At 41.0% G+C, this 14,918-nt stretch overlaps 1 pseudogene; it reads right to left on the minus strand.

The window, feature by feature from the left end:
* Positions 1-2,930: 2,930 nt before the first annotated feature.
* On the minus strand, positions 2,931-3,388 carry LOC116104479 (annotated as a pseudogene).
* Between the last annotated feature and the right edge of the window lie 11,530 nt (positions 3,389-14,918).

A 14,918-nucleotide genomic window follows, 5' to 3' on the forward strand; every position in this document is an offset into this window, starting at 1 on the left:
GCTTGCGCCCAAGGTCTGCTCTGGACCCCAGCCCAGACAGACCAGAAGGAACCCAAGTCATTGGGCTGGCGGAGTTCCTCAACAAAACTTTTTTTTAAAGGCCATATTCATAATGGGTCACTAATAGTAGCCAATGTACCAAACTGAGACAAGATATTAGTAAAGGTTCATGGTTATCAGTGGGGATTCTGAATGTGCTGGATTCTCTGCCCATCTTTTCTCTAAACCTGAAGCTGTGCTTTTAAAATGGCAACTATTAATTTTTAAAGCCCTGAAGAGCTGCTGCTGTGGGTCAGTGTTCACAGGCTAGAACCTGACAGCCATGATTGTGACCGGGGCAGCCAAACCTGTATCCCCTCTAAGGGAATGCATATGTGTGCGCCACCTTCCTCTCCCTGCTACATCCTTTTGTTTCTTCTGAGCTCATGAGCCCAGGTTAGTGCCTGATGCTGTGCATCTTCAGGATGATTCTGCCCAACCCATCTCACTGACCCACCACACCAGTCTTCTGGAAACACCCTTGTGGACACCTTCAGAAGCATGCCTTTCCAATTATCATAGCATCTCTCCACCCATCAGTAATACACTATCTGCCACTGGACAGACACTTCTGTAAACTTCTAGAAGTCCCCAAATGTTTTCATGGCCTCTTCTTCCTCAGTAAAATGTCAACTGTATTATTACCTCTAAGGAGAGTAAGGACAAATTATTCCACCAAGTCAGAATGTTCTAGAAAAAAACAGACGATACTCAGTCAAACAGCCCAACGGTCATTAGTTACTAAAGCAGACCCAGAAATGGAAATATTGAAAAGTGAACCTTGGTGCTGTAAGTCAGAGGAAAGTACACACGGCTGAGCCAGAGGAAGGCTGAACATGAGTACACTGTATGTCATGACGCTGTGACTTCTAGTCAGGTAGACATCTGATCTGGCAAAGGGTCAGGCTGAGACACGGTGGAGACTTTTGTAGTCTTCACAATCCAGAGTCGTTGGCTGTTGGTCTCTCTAATTTATACACTTCTCTGCTACTAACAAATTTAGCTTTCAAGGCCCTTTCAATATGGCAGCCACTGATTTCTCCTTCCCTTTCCAGTTAGTCTCCCCTCTGTATGCCTCATGTGTATGAACTCTTCCGAATATGTAAAGGCCAGTTTTTACATTTGTAGTTTTTCTCTTTCTTTAGGCTGTGAACATATTGAAAGAAGATTCCATCTTATTCATTGTCTCCCAGGGACTTGTCACAACACGTTCAAAATTTATTTGTTAAGTAAAAAACAAAACTAAGCAAACACATAGACAAATAAAGATGTCAGGTTGATTTCCAAGATCATGAAATCTTTCAGCTAACTCAGAAATTCCTTCCCTCCCCACATTGCAAAAACAAAACAAAATAAAAAATGCTCCTAAATTCTCTCTTGCTTCTTCTTCCTCCTCTTCCTGCTCCTCCTCCTCCTCTTCTTCTTCTCCTTCTTCTTCTTCTTCTTCTTCTTCTTCTTCTTCTTCTTCTTCTTCTTCTTCTTCTTCTTCTTCTTCTTCTTCTTCTTCTTCTTCTTCTTCTTCTTCTTCTTCTTCTTCTTCTTCTTCTTCTTCTTCTTCTTCTTCTTCTTCTTCTTCTTCTTCTTCTTCTTCTTCTTCTCCTTCTTCGTCTTCCGTAAGATTGCTGTTGATCTTCTACTCTCCAGCACTGAGAATGGAGGCGGTGTTAGAAGCAGCTGGGATTAGGAGAGCTGCATTTGGTTTAGAGTCCAGCCTGGATGAGGAAATGGGGACAGCATGGGCTAGAACCTCTCCTACCTGGGCCTTGGCCCTGAGCTGTGCCACAATAGCCTCTGGGGTGAGCAAAGGCAGGGAATGGAGAAGCTAGGACCCCAGAAACTTTAGGAAGTGGCTGAAGCAGAAGCAAAGACCTTTTGAATAGTGAGGAAGCAAAGACCTTTTGAATAGTGAGGAAGCAAAGGAAGAGGCAGAGGGCAGGCAACAGTGCTGGAACTCTGACTGAGGTCTGTTGCGGCCATGCATACCCACTTCTTCTGATTTCCTTTTTCCCTTGTGTGCAGAGTTCAGAGTCTCCCCCCCCCCCCCGACTTCAGAGTTTCCCAGTGCTGTTAGGCTGTGAATGCCAAACATAATTAGCAATAATGCCCAAGTGATAGTGAAATCAGGAGATAGAGCTGGACCAGTTTCACCCAGGGAAGTCTGCATCATCTCCCAGGGGTCCTTTAGCTATAAAACAAAGACAAAATTATTATATTTGCTTTCTGCATGGCACACAACCAGCTTGCCAGTTCTAGGGGGATCTTATGTCCTCTTCTGGCATCCACAGGCACTCCATGCATGTGACAGTATATACATACATGCAGGCAAACACTCAAATACATGAAAACAAATCTTTTTTTAAAGTACACTAATGCTGTGGATTTGGTTTATTGCTTAAAGTATGTTAATTGAGTTCTAACCCCACGTCTACATATAAGATGCCGAGGGTCCCTGCCCCAAGTTGGTTGTAATTGGTAAATAAAGTTGCCGGTGGCCAATGGTTGGGCAGGGAGACAGAGGAGGGACTTTTCATTTCCCTGGCAAGGGACCCTAGGTCAGAAGAAAGATTTAGAATCACCATGCTGGGAAATCAGGAGGATCAGGCAGGAGAGCTGCAGAGGACAGAACAATAGTGTAAGAACCCCGGAAAAATAGGTCCAAGGGTCTGGGGTAGCCGAGAGGAAATATAGATTTTAGTAAGTAATAATTCAGGAGTATCAGAGGGGAGGTGTTAGCAATGTGGAAGTTTGGGAGTGGCCCAGCCATTGAACTGCTTAGGGCATATTAAAAATAAGGCTGCATGTGTGTGTGTGTGTGTGTGTGTGTGTATGTTTCTTTTATTATTTGTTTTTTAGGTATATTAACTATTTATTAACAGCAAAGGCCCAGAGATTCATTTCTTCTTGGACACACCCACAGTACGGCCCCTGGGGCCAGTGGACTTGGTGTTCTGACTGAAGACACGAAGATCCCAAAAGTGGTGCAGCCCCCTATGGACTCGAATTTTCTTCAGCCACTCCAGGTCCTCATGCAGCTTGTTGTCTAGACCATTGGCCAGGGCCTGGCTGTACTTCTCATCCTTCACACCCTTCTGTCTGTTCAAGAACCAGCCTGGAATCTTGTACTGTCATGGGTTCTGCATGATTGTGATCACACGGCCCACCTCATCCTCCGTGAGCTCTCCAGCCCTCTTGGTGAAGTCAATGTCTGCCTTCCTCAACACCACATAAGCATACCTCCGCCCCACACCCTTAATGGCAGTGATGGCGGAGGTTATTTCTGTTGCCCATCGATGTCGGTGTTGAGTACTTTCAAAATGTGCTGGAACTTCTCAGGGATCACTAGAGACATGACAGCAGCACAGACAGCGGCATGTAGGCCTCCTGTGGAAGTGTGTGTGTGTTTCATTCGGGAATCCGCAACACTGGGGTGGTAGCGAGAAGCACACGCACCCACTGAGGGAGTTAAGAGAGGATTAACCACACTGCTGTTTCGTACTATAGCAGAGGAAGGTAGCACAACGTCCTTACACAGCTGCCATCCCTGTGGCCTTGTCCTCGGCAGCATCACCACAAAAGTGAATGATGCTTTCTTTGCACCAGGACACTGTGACTACAGTGATGTCATCAGGTCACCAGAGTTTCTCAGTTCCATTATAATCTTACATAACCACTTCCTGGTAGGTCTTTGATTCAAACATCAGTTTGTGTTTTCCCTTTGGCCTGAATGTGACAAATACTCAATAAAAAAGAGTGAAATTGACTCATTTTTAGGTCATTTATTCATTCATATTTTTTGTGTCTAAGTTATCTACCCACATCAGGCATCAAGAATATCATCATCATTTGGGTAATTTACCCTTTCCTGATAAAGTGCATTCAGGCATGTATACTCGCTTCTTGAGCAAGAACAGGTAACCTTATGCCAAATCATATCATAGCCTGTCTAATACAGCACTCGGCCTCTAACAGAAGACTCTAGCTTGGACTCCTCAAGAAAGGTGAGTCTCCCCTTCCCACAGCCCATTTAACAAAGCTGGATATCATATCACTGCAGGTCCTCAGCTGACTGACTACGTCAGGCAGCCAGTTAATGCTCTATCCCATCTGCTTTGATGGTCCTGGTTCTGGCATTCATGTAACCCCAATGTTCCCTAGCAACTGAGAAAGAATCCACCACACCCACATTTCTTGATCCTGTTCTGGAGATCTGGAACTCTGTTAGTTTTAAACTGGTAAAATCAAGAGCCAGTGGAATTTCTTAAGCTTTTCTGGCTGGAAATTGATACAAGAGTCTAATTGTTGGCTGCAATGAGGGAAGAGAGGAAAGAGGCATGTCTAAACAGAATCTGCGAATGTTCTGAGGTCTGCCCTCTACCTGGAATCCTGTGGCTGCCTCAGCACTGTAGCATGTATTTATAGCCTCAGACCTTCTGCTCTTTGCCCCTCTCCCCTTCCTTCTCTGCTTCTAAATTAGAGAACACCATCCCGAAGACCTTGCATTGCCAGGGTAGGGTACCAATGTATTTCCAGCACATTTTAAACTTTGCTTCAGGAAAGTGTTCTGTTTCAAATGTCTGCTGTTGAAAATGCCAGAGCTTACCTTTGTGACTCATCATGAAAGAGACAGCTTTCTGCTTCTATAAACTGGAATAGAATATTTTGGTGATGTACTCCTCGATTAGAAATTCAAGGTCACGACAGGCTTCAGAAGTGGCAGGGCAGGTGGGACAGGATCCTTTCTACCTCCATCTACACATAGAAGGGACAGCGGATCTACAGCTCTCTCTGCCCCTTCCCTGCAAGCGGAGAGCTTGTCTCTAGGGAGTGCTCTGACCCAGGGACTCAGTGAGATCACCATTTTCTCTCCAGTGACTTTCTAAGGCTGGACCAGCTGGGAGGCACAGGCCTCAGAAGTGGCAAGGCAGCTGGGACAGGATCCTTTCTAGCTCCGCCTACACCTAGGTGGGACAGCAGATCCACAGCCCTCTGTGCACAGGTCTTAACAGAGGAGAGCTGATCTCCCAGAAGTGCTGACACAGGCTTACAAACTCACAGGAGGAACAAGCTCCAGCTAGAGACAGCAAGAACATCTAACACCAGAAATCAACAGACGGCAAAAGACAAATGCAAGAATCTTACCAACAGAAACCAAGACTACTTGGCTTCATCAGAACCTAGTACTCCCACCACAGCAAGTCCTGGATATCCCAAAACACCGGAAAAGCAAGATTTGGATCTAAAATCGTATCTCATGATGGTGATAGAGGAATTTAAGAAGGACATGAATAACTCCCTTAAAGAAATACTGGAGAGGGCTGGCGAGATGGCTCAGCGGGTAATCGCACTGACTGCACTTCCGAAGGCCCTGAGTTCGGATCCCAGCAACTACTTGGTGGCTCACAACCACCCGTAATGAGATCAGATGCCCTCTTCTGGTGCGTCTGAAGACAGCTGCAGTGAATTATGAGAGTGAGCAGGGCTGGCAGAGGTCCTGAGTTCAATTCCCAGCAGCCACACACACGATGGCTCACGGCCATCTGTACAGCTACAGTGTACTCATACACATAAAATAAATAAAATAAATCTTTAAAAAAAAAGAAAGACAGGAGAACACAGGTAAACAGGTTTAAGCCTTTAAAGAGGAAACAAACAAACAAACAAACAAAAAATCCCCTAAAGAATTACAAGAGAGAACACGCTCAGGATCAGAGGTGAGGAGGACCCAACATCTGTCCCAATACCTGGAGTAACCGGGACCAGCAGGACCCAGGCACACAGGAACTCCACCAACCCAGTGGCTCAGGTTCCTTCCGGTCTATCTGAGCTGGTGTCCTAGGCAGACCTTGGGTGCAAGCTCCTCAGCCAGTCCCACAACACCCAGAGGAAGCTCCACTCCCAGGCGCTCTAACATGCCCAGCATCAGAGGTGAGAAGGACACATCTGTCCTAACACCAGGAGTAACTGGGACGAGCGGGACCAGGCACACAAGAACTTCGATAGCCCAGTGGCTCAGGTTCCTTCCGATCCCACAACACCCAGAGGAAGTTCCATTCCCAGGAGCTCTAAAACGCCCAGGATCAGAGGTGAGGACAACACAACAACTGTCCCAACACCAGGAGTAACTGGGACCAGCAGGACCCAGGCACACAGGAACTCTGCCAGCCCAGGGGCTCCAGATTGTTTCCGGTCTGTATGGGCTGGCCAGTGCCCTGAGCCGACCTTGGGCAAAAACTCTGCAGTCATTCCCAAAACACCCAGAGGAAGCTCCACTCCCAGGTGCTCTAACAAGCCAAGGGTCACAGGATCCCAGAATCACAGGATCACAGGATCACAGAGACAGCTTGACTCTGAGGAGTTCTGACACAACCAGGATAACAGGAAGGACAGGAAGGACAGATTTAGCAAGGGCAGGTAGCACTACAGATAACCAGATGATGCCGGGCAAGTGTAATAATATAAGCAACACAAACCAAGGTTACGTGGCATCATTAGAACTCAATACTCCCACAATTGCAAATCCTGGACATACCATCAAACTAGAAAAGCAAGATTCAGATATAAAATCATTTCTCATGATGATGATACAGGACTTTAAGAAAGACATAAATAGCGCCCTCAAAGAAATACAGGAGAACACAGGTAAACAGCTAGAATCCCTTCAAGAGGAAACACAAAAATCCCTTAAAGAACCACAGGAAAACACAATCAAACAGGTGAAGGAAATGAGCAAAACCATCCAAAAATCTAAAAATTGAAATAGAAACAATAAAGAAATCAGAAAGAGAGACAACCCTGCTGATAGAAAACCTAGGAAAGAAATCAGGAGTCATAGATGTAAGCATCACCAACGGAACACAAGAGATAGAAGAGAGAATCTCAGGGGCAGAAGACACCTTAGAAAACATTGACACAACAGTCAAAGAAAATGCAAAAAGCAAAAAGCTCCTAACCCAAAACATCCAGGAAATCCAGGACGCACTGAGAAGACCAAACCTAAGGATAATAGGAATAGAAGACAGTGAAGACTCCCAATGTAATGCGCCAGTAAATATCTTCAACAAAATTATAGAAGAAAACTTCCCTAACCTAAACAAAGAGATGTCCATGAACATACAAGAAGCCTATAGAACTCTAAATAGACTGGACCAGAAAAGAAATTTCTCCTGTCACATAATAATCAAAACACCAAATGCACTAAACAAAGAAAGAATTTTAAAAGCAATATGGGAAAAAGGTCAAGTAACATATAAAGACAGGCCTATCAGAATTACACCAGACATCTCACCAGAGACTATGAAAGCTAGAAGATCCTGGGCAGATGTCATACAGACCCTAAGAGAACACAAATGCCAGCCCAGGCTACTATATCCAGCAAAACTCTCAATTACCATAGATGAAGAAAACAAGATATTCCATGACAAAACAAAATTTACGCAATATCTTTCCACAAATCCAGCCCTATAAAAGATAATAGATGGAAAGCAACAACATAAGGGGCAAAACTACACACTAGAAGAAACAAGAAAGTAATCTTTCAACAAATCCACACAAACCTAATTCCACCTCTTACAATAAAGACAATAGGAAGTAACAATTACTTTTTCTTAATATTTTAATATGAAAATTAATATTACCAACATATCCTAATCGATTGAAATCCAAAAATATGAGGAATTAGAAATTTATTGACTATCATCCAATGGTCTCTCTAATTTGGTAATTGGAGAAATACATTCAATATTATACAATCCATATACCCTTTCAGCTTATTTGTTCCTGACAGTGTCTTGTTGTGTACAACATAATGGTCTTGAGATCTTGCTTCTCCTATCTCAGCCTCTCTATTAGTAGTATTGTTTAGTTTATGTTTTTTCACTATACTATAGCTTTCAGAACAGCTTATATATTTTAAAATTATTTTATATACCAAAAGAAATGTAGACAATTAAATTGGGAGGGGGTTTGTAAAAGAACAACAAAGAGTAAGACTGAATGCTTTGCTTGACGTTTGTAACTCTTGTATCACGTTACCACAGTAAGAGCCAAGATTTTAAGCTCTACTAAATACAAAACAAACAAACAAAGAAAAAGACTTTATCTATTTATGTTCATTTAAGAAAATATTGGTAATGATGTATTATTTTGAAATATACTGTTAATATGTTTGGAGTTATTTAAAATTTATATTGAGAAAAACATATGCATTTTCAGTATTGCTATAGACAAGCATCTACATAAGACTGTTAAATTGATTGTTTTTTATATCAAACAACTTTTATAATATTCATTTTCATTGTTATAATATTTTATAAATTTTAAGGAAGATGACAAAAAAAGATATTGTAGGTATTGAAGGGGTGGTCTCTGGGAGGAGTTGGGGTACAAAAGGAAAACAAGAATGTGATTAATTCTATTTATATAAAATAGGCTTTTTAAATGTAAAAAAATTCAGATAAATTGAAATCATGTAACTTTTCTCATTATAATGCAATAAAACTTAAAAAAAAAAAAAGAATTACAGGAGAACACGAGTAAACAAGTAGAAGCCCTTAAAGAGGAAACACAAAAATCCCTTAAAAAATTATAGGAAAGCACAACCAAACAGGTGAAGGAATTGAACAAAACCATCTAGCACCTAAAAATGGAAGTAGAAACAATTAGGAAATCACAAAGAGAGACAACTCTGGAGATAGAAATACTAGGAAAGAAGTCAGGAACCATAGGTGCAAGTATCACCAACAGAATACAAGAGATAAAAGAGAGAATCTCAGGTGCAGAAGATACCATAGAAAACATTGACACAACAATCAAAGAAAACACAAAATGCAAAAAGTTTCTAACTCAGAACATCCAGGAAATCCAGGATGCAATGAGAAGACCAAACCTAAGGGTAATAGGTATAGAAGAAAGTGAAGACCTCCAACTTAAAGGGCCAGTAAATATCTTCAACAAAATTATAGAAGAAAACTTCTCTAACCTAAAGAAAGAGATGCCCATGAACATACAAGAAGCCTATAGAACTCCAAATAGATTGGACCAGAAAAGAAATTCCTTCTACCACATAATAGTCAGTACCCCAAATGCGTAAAACAAAGAAAGAATATTAAATGCAGAGAGGGAAAAAGGTCAAGTAACATATAAAGGCAGACCTATAAGAATTACACCAGATTTCTCTCCAGAGACTATGAAAGCCAGAAGATCCAGGGTAGATGTCATACAGACCCTAAGAGAACACAAATGCCAGCCCAGGCTACTATACCCAAAAAAACTCTCAATTACTATAGATGGAGAAACCAAAGTATTCCATGACAAAAACAAATTTACACAATATATTTCCACAAATCTAGCCCTTCAGAGGATAATAAATGGAAAACTCCAACACAAGGAGGGAAACTAGATCATAGAAAAAGCAAGAAAGTAATCTTCCAACAAAACTAAAAGAAGATAGCCACATGAACAGAATTCCAACTCTAACAACAAAAATAACAGGAAGCAATAATTACTTTTCCTTAATATCTATTAATATCAATGAACTCAATTCCTCAATAAAAAGACACAGATTATCAGACTGGATATGTAAACAGGACCCAACATTTTGTTGCATACAGGAAACCCACCTCAGTGACAAAGACAGACACTACCTCAGAATAAAAACAATCCTCCAAGCCAATGGTCCCAAGAAAAGAGCTGGAGTAGCCATTCTAATATCGAATAAAACTGACTTTCACCCTAAAGTGATCAAAAAAGATAAGGAGAGACACATCATACTCATCAAAGGTACAAACTACCAAGATGAACTCTCAATTCTGAACCTCTATGCTCCAAATGCAAGGGCATCTACATTCATAAAAGAAACTTCTCTAAAGCTCAAAGCATACATTGCACCACACACAATAATAGTGAGAGATTTCAACACCCCACTCTCTGCCATGGGTAGATCATGGAAACAGAAACTAAACAAAGACAGCAGAGACTAGCAGAAGTTATGAAACAGAAGGATTTAACAGATATCTATAGAACTTTTTATCCTAAAACAAAAGGATATACCTTCTTTTCAGCACCTCATGGTAACTTCTCCAAAATTGACCATGCAATTGGTCACAGATCAGGCCTCAACAGATATAAGAAGATTGAAATAATTCCTTGCATCCTACCAGATCACCATGGACTAAGGCTGCTCCTCAATAACAACATAAACAATAGAATATCCACATACACGTGGAAGCTTAACAACACTCTATTCAATGATAAGTTGGTCAAGGTAGAAAGAAAGAAAGGAAGAGAGGAAGAAAGAAAGAAAGAAAGAAAGAAAGGAAGAAAGAAAGAAAGAAAGAAAGAAAGAAAGAAAGAAAGAAAGAGGGAAAGAAAGAAAAGAAGGAAGGAAGGAGGAAGAAAGAAAGAAAGAAAGAAAGAAAGAAAGAAAGAAAGAAAGAAAGAAGGAAAGAAAGAAATTAAAGACTTTCTAGAGTTTAATGAAAATGAAGCCACAACATACCCAAAATGATGGGACACAATGAAAGCAATGCTGAGAGGAAAACTCATAGCTTTAAGTGCCTCCAAAATGAAACTGGAGAGAGCATGCACCAGCAATTTGACAGAACATCTGAAAGCTCTAGAACAAAAAGAAGCAAATTCACCCAAGAGGAGTCGAAGGTAGGAAATAATCAAACTCAGGGCTGAAATCAATCAAATAGAAACAAAAAGAACTATACATAGAATCAACCAAACCAGGAGCTGTTTCTTTGAGAAAATCAACAAAATAGATAAATCCTTAACCCAGACTAACTAGAGGGCACAGAGACAGTATCCTAATTAACAAGATCAGAAATGAAAAGGGAGACATAACAACAGACTGTGGGGAAATCCAAAAAATTATGAGATCCTACTACAAAAGCCTATACTCAACAAAACTGGAAAACCTGGATGAAATGGACAATTTTCTAGACAGATACAAGGTACCAAAGTTAAATCAAGATCAGATAAACGATCTAAACAGTCCCATATCTGCTAATGAAATAGAAATAGTCATTAATAGTCTCCCAACCAAAGAAAATGCCTAGGACCAGATAGGTTTATTGCAGACTTTTATCAGACCTTCAAAGAAAACCTAATACCAATACTCCTCAAACTATTCCACAAAATAGAAACAGAAGGTACTCTATCAAATTCATTCTATGAAGCCACAATTACTCTTATACCTAAACCACACAAAGACCTAACAAAGAAAGAAAACTTCAGACCAATTTCCCTTATGAATATCGATGTAAAAATACTCAATAAAATTCTTGCAAACTAAATCCAAAAACACATTAAAATGATCATCCATCATGGTGATCCATCCCTAGGTTTCATCCCAGGAATGCAGGGATGGTTCAATATACAGAAATCCATCAACATAATTCACTATATAAACAAACTCAAAGAAAAAACAGATGATCATCTCATTAGATGCTGAGAAAGCTTTTGACAAAATCCAACGTCCCTTCATGATAAAAGTAGTGGAAAGATCAGGAATTCAAGGCCCATACTTAAACATAGTAAAAGCAATATACAGCAAACCAGTAGCCAACGTCAAAGTAAATGGAGAGAAGCTTGAAGCAATTCCACTAAAATCAGGGACAAGATAAGGCTGCCCACTCTCTCCCTACCTATTCAATATTGTACTTGAAGTCCTAGACAGAGCAATTAGACAACAAAAGGAGATCAAAGGGATACGAATTGGAAAGGAAGAAGTCAAATCATCACAATTTGCAGATGATATGACAGTATACTTAAGTGACCCAAAAATTCCACCAGAGAGTTCCTAAACCTGATAAACAACTTTAGCAAAGTAGCTGGATATAAAATTAACTCAAGCAAATCAGTGGCCTTCCTCTACACAAAGGATAAACAGGCTGAGAAAGAAATTAGGGAAACAACACCCTTCACAATAGTCACAAATAATATAAAATAACTTGGTGTGACTCTAACTAAGCAAGTAAAAGATGTTTGACAAGAACTTCAAGACTCTGAAGAATGAAATTGAAGAAGATCTCAGAAGATGGAAAGATCTCCTATGCTCGTGGATTGGAAGGATTAATATAGTAAAAATGGCCAACTTGCCGAAAGCAATCTACAGATTCAATGCTATCTCCATCAAAATTCCAACTCAACTCTTCACAGACTTAGAAAGAGCAATTTGCAAATTCATCTAGAATAACAAATAACCCAGGATAGCGAAAACTATTCTCAACAATGTAAGAACCTCTGGTGTAATCACCCTCCTGGACCTTAAGCTGTACTACAGAGCAACTGTGATAATAACTGCATGGCATTGGTACAGGGACAAGCAGGTAGATCAATGGAATAGAACTGAAGACTCGGAAATGAACCCACACACCTATGGTCACTTAATCTTTGACAAAGGAGCTAAAACCACCCAGTGGGAAAAAGACAGCATTTTCAACAAATGGTGCTGACTCAACTGGTGGTTAGCATGTAGAAGAATGCAAATTGGTCCATTCTTATCTCCTTGGTCAAAGCTCAAGTCCAAGTGGATCAAAAAACACATAAAACCAAATACACTGAAACTAATAGGAAAGAAAGTGGGGAAGAGCCTTGATTGAGCACATGGGCACAGGGGAAAATTTCCTGAAAAGAACACCAATAACTTATGCTCTAAGATCAAGAATTGACAAATGGGACCTCATAAAATTGTAAAGCTTCTGTAAGGCGAAAGACACTGTCAATAGGACAAAATGGCAACTAACAAATTGGGAAAAGATCTTTACCAATCTTATATCTGATAGAGGGCTAATATCTAATATATACAAAGAACTCAAGGAGTTAGACTCCAGAGAGCCAAATAACCCTATTAAAAAATGGGGTACAGAGCTAAACAAAGAATTCTCAACTGACAAATGCCGAATGGCTGAGAAGCACCTAAAGAAATGTTCAATATCTTTAATCTAGTCATCAGGGAAATGCAAATCAAAACAACCCTGAGATTCAACCTCACACCAGTCAGAATGGCTAGAATAAAAAACTCAGGTGACAGCAGATGCTGGAAAGGTTGTGGAGAAAGAGGAACACTCCTTCATTGCTAGTGGGACTGCAAGCTGGTACAACCACTCTAGAAATCAGTTTGGTGGTTCCTCCAGAAATTGAACATAGTACCACTAGAGGATCCAGCTACACCACTTCTGGGCATATACCCAGAAGATGCTCCAACATGTAATAAGCACACATGCACCACTATGTTCATAGCAACCTTATTTATAATAGCCAAAACTGGAAACAACCCAGATGTCCCTCAACAGAGGAATGGATACAGAAAATGTGGTATATCTACACACTGGAGTACTACTCAGCAATCAAAAACAATGAATTTATGAAATTCTTAGGGAAATGGATGGATCTGGAGAATATCATCCTGAGTGAGGTAACCTAATCACAAAAGAACACACATGGTATGTATGCACTCTCTGATAAGTGGATATTAGCCCAGAAGTTCAGAATACACAAAGTACAATCCACAAACCATAAGAAACTCAAAAAGGAAGACCAAAGTGTGGATACTTCATTCCTTCTTAAAAGGGGGAACAAAATACCCATGGAAGGAGTTCCAGAGACTAACTATGGAGCAGAGACTGAAGGAAGGACAATCCAGAGACTGCTCCACCTAGGAGTCCTTCCCATAGTCAATCGTCAAATCCAGACACTATAGTGGATGCAGGCAAGTGCTGGATGACAAGAGCCTGATATAGCTGTCTCCTGAGAGACTCTGACAGTACCCAACTAATACAGAAGTAGAGGCTCACAGCCATTCATTGGAGTGAGTGCAGGATTCCCAATGAAGGAGCTAGAGAAAGGATTCAAAGAGCTGAAGGGTTTGCAGCCCCTTAGGAGGAACAACAATATGAACTAACTACTACCCTCAGAGCTCCCAGGGACTAAACCACCAACCAAAGAGTACACATGGTGGGACTCATGGCTCTAGCAGCATATGTAGCAGAGGATGGCCAAGTCGGTCATCCCTGGGAGCAGAGGCACTTGGTCCTGTGAAGATTCTATGCCCCAGTGTAGGGAAATGCCAGGGTCAGGAAGCAGGAGAAGGTGGGTTGGTGAGCAGGAGGAGGGGGGAGGTAACAGGATTTTGGTTTTGGTTTTGGTTTTGGTTTTTTAATTTTTATTTTATTTTATTTTATTTTTCGGAGGGGAAACTGGGAAAGGAGATATCATATGACATGTAAATAAAGAAAATGTCTAATAAAAAAATTCAAGGTCACCTTTATCTATATGGGAATTTTAAGGGTAGCTTGTTCTCAAAAACAAAAGGAGGAAGAGAGGCAGAAACTGCAGATGATGATAAAGAAGAAAGGAAAAAAAGTAGTAATTTCAAGGTAATATTAAAAATACCACCTTTCCTTAAACAAACACATCTCAAACACTGCAATTCAAGCAATAGAATAAGTGGAAGAATCTTCTTCTTCACTTTGAAAGCTTGAAGACCAGCCTTCTACCTTGACTCCTTTGAGTTGAGCAGTATCGTAGAGATGTTGGCCCTTGGAAGAGCCAGGAAGCTGAGGGTCCGTCATGGCATCCAAGTGTCAAACTATATGTTAGTTCTACTGAGGCCCTTCTGTCTCTTGTCCCCTTAGGCACAAGGAGTCATTGCCCAAATGGTTCCCATTTGTCCCTTCTACAATCAGTGTCAGTCAGGGAAGAAGAGGAAGGGGGCAGGAGTAATGTCTGAGTTCTGAGGGTGGCTGTCTGGTCACACAACATACAGACAGAGGATGGGCAGAAGATGTACAAAGGGAAGGGGAGGGGACGGGAAGGGGAGTTGAGCAGAGGAAAGGAGAGGAGAACAGAGGAGAGGAGAGGAGAGGAGAGGAGAG

Source organism: Mastomys coucha, unplaced genomic scaffold, assembly GCF_008632895.1.
Source record: "Mastomys coucha isolate ucsf_1 unplaced genomic scaffold, UCSF_Mcou_1 pScaffold22, whole genome shotgun sequence".
In the NCBI taxonomy this organism is placed as follows: Eukaryota; Metazoa; Chordata; class Mammalia; order Rodentia; family Muridae; genus Mastomys; species Mastomys coucha.